This window comes from Penaeus monodon, chromosome 30 (genome assembly GCF_015228065.2).
Source record: "Penaeus monodon isolate SGIC_2016 chromosome 30, NSTDA_Pmon_1, whole genome shotgun sequence".
Lineage (NCBI taxonomy): Eukaryota > Metazoa > Arthropoda > Malacostraca > Decapoda > Penaeidae > Penaeus > Penaeus monodon.
The window spans coordinates 17,075,444-17,077,933 of NC_051415.1; the positions used below are offsets into that span (position 1 = coordinate 17,075,444).

At 43.7% G+C, this 2,490-nt stretch overlaps 1 protein-coding gene and 1 pseudogene across 1 annotated transcript in view; one reads left to right on the forward strand and one right to left on the reverse strand.

Moving 5' to 3' along the window:
• The window catches only part of LOC119592564 (transcription factor HIVEP3-like), a gene marked incomplete at its 5' end in the record, with an annotated part of 91,776 nt that overhangs the window by 53,239 nt on the left and 36,047 nt on the right, over positions 1 to 2,490 (reverse strand).
• Positions 1 to 2,490, forward strand: part of LOC119592364 — a 12,401-nt pseudogene that overhangs the window by 8,255 nt on the left and 1,656 nt on the right.

The following is a 2,490-nucleotide window of genomic DNA, read 5'->3' on the forward strand; positions in this document are numbered from 1 at the left end:
AAGGAGGCTTCTTTCTTTTCTCGTTTTTTAAAGGATTGTTTCTGTGATATCTGAATATTCATCTCGAAGTATTTCTTCATTATACTCACCATTAATGTAATTCTCTATTCCGTTATTACATGACGAAAGGACTATTTATCTGACTCAGTCTATCGGTGCAATCTTCAGGTGGGGCCCGGGAAAGGAGCACCTCACCTACACGGCCTACCCTGCACCGACGGCCTGCCATCACAGCGCGCCGTGCAAGGTAAGACCGCCCGCCCAGGTTTCTCCGTCTGGACTGGTCTTTTCCCCTTTACTCCCTCCTTCCTTTGCTTCGTATATTTTCTTAATCCCATTGGCATTCCAGAGTACGACTTAATCATTTGATCTTACCCCATCAATTCCGTTTTCTTCTGTCTGAGATTACTATAAATATAAAAAAAACTGGCTTCTTTATGGTTAAAAATAGTATGTGTCCTTGAGCTAACTGCAAACATCAGCCGTGTAAGGATAGATTCAGCATATGCAATCACAACTGAAGTGCTCTTAACCTGTGTCATATTTAAATGATGTTGAAGAACTGAAAAAAGTCTTGAAGAGTCAGTCAAAAGCTGAGACAGTAGTCTGTGGAGATTTCTTCTACCAACACTCTCCAACAAGTAATTATTTTGTAAGCAGTAAAACTTAATGTGCATTGGGATATATTTTCCCCACGACAAGAGTGTGAATTGGTAGAAACTTATATCCTGTATTTTTCAGAACAATTTGTACTGGAAGAACTTGGGTTTAGCATCAGCGGTGAACCTCACATTGGAGGAATTGAACGTGAAATGACTCCGTACTCCTACGAGATTCTTTCGTCTGTCAGCAGAGACCTTTCGCCGAGGACTCCACGGCATGGCCTGGGACAGCTGCATCCATCCCCCCGCAGTATAACACGCAGCATTCTACAACCCCAAATTGTCCCAACTAGTGAGTACTAGATATTAATGTAGAACTGGTTGGTCTTGTTGTTAGTGTTCGACATACATACAGTATGAATTTTAAGAACATTTCCCATCACTAGTCAGCTCATCAAAAACTTGGTATTTGACATATAATTCTTATTCATAACCCCAAAATTTTCTAGTAGTTTGCCGTCTTTATTAGTAGCTGCATACCTTTTGCTGCATACTCTGTTGAGATGCATCTTGCTTCACATTTTTAGTTTTGAAATTAATTCTTTCCTTTTGATTTTCCCTGTGCATGAGATGACCTAATTCCCTGACCGCCCTTCTTCCCCGCAGCACACAATAGCGTGAGTCTGCCTGGAATGCACTGCGCTGCTTCGGGGGGTGATCGAGGGGTGCGGCATCTGGTGAAGCCACGCGCTCTTTGACGCAGGCACCGTAGGAATGCTCAGGGCTTAAGTGCATAAAGACTAAGCAATAGTATTTGGATGCTTCAGGACATCCGTTTCTGCTTTTCGTATCTCAATCCCCAGCTGAGACATGGTTTCTGATCGCCCTTTTCCCCTCTCCTCCTCTCTTTTTACTCTCCTTTCCTTGTCCTTTCTTGCCTCGCGAAAAATCCCCCCCATGAAACGGGGAGCGCGTGTTTTCGGCGTCGTGGTGCTGGAGGCCTTCGCGAGGGCTCGAGTACGCGGCGAACCTCAGCCCCAAGTACCGAGGCGGCTTCTCGGGTGGGTCCTCCCCGCTGCCGTTCTCGGACGAAGGCTTCAGGTAGGGACAGCATGACTGCATCGGTTTTGCAGAAAGCCGTGATTAAGTTTCCTAGAAAACCTCCTGTCTGTGTTATCGTATATGTATAATTTATTGTCACCTATTCTCTCTCTTAGTTCTCCCGACGTGGCTCATCGTCATCATCGTCATTGTGGCTATTGGCGGGCCTTTGTGGTCCTCGCGCCGGCGTCTACAGCGGAGGGGTTTTTGTACCAAGTCTTGCGGGTATTATTTCTGCGTTTCTGTTTTTTTTTCGATCCGTTAAATGGGAAGTTATGGTGCACATTTCACCCTTGAAATAATTTCTGCAAAATATACAGTTTTATCATGTGATCTTTGTGGTTGGTTAACCGCATCCGAGTGAGATTTTATTAAAATTATTGTTTTAAATGCGATACTGTTCCAGAAAAATCATGGTTTCGTAAGCTAGACGAACTGATCTAGTTTCACCTACTACTACCTATTTAAATTGGATTATCTCAGCTTTCATGGTTTTCATCTTTAAAAACAATAGCCATCGTTTCCTGCACTTCCCTTGCAAATTATTTACGAGCTGTTCCTCGAGATGTTTCCGACGAATCACCCATTCCCCAAAATTTTCTAAGCAAATTTTCACCAAAACATGAAGTGCTCTTCTCGAAATCATTTTCCCAACGACAGGAAATGAGTTAATAGTGCGAGAAGTTCGAGGGAAATTTTTTCTACCCGACGGCCCCGGGTTGATCATCACTTTTCCAGTGGAAGAGCAAGCGAGGTGTGTTTGTTTGTCTTATTGTAAACCATTCTC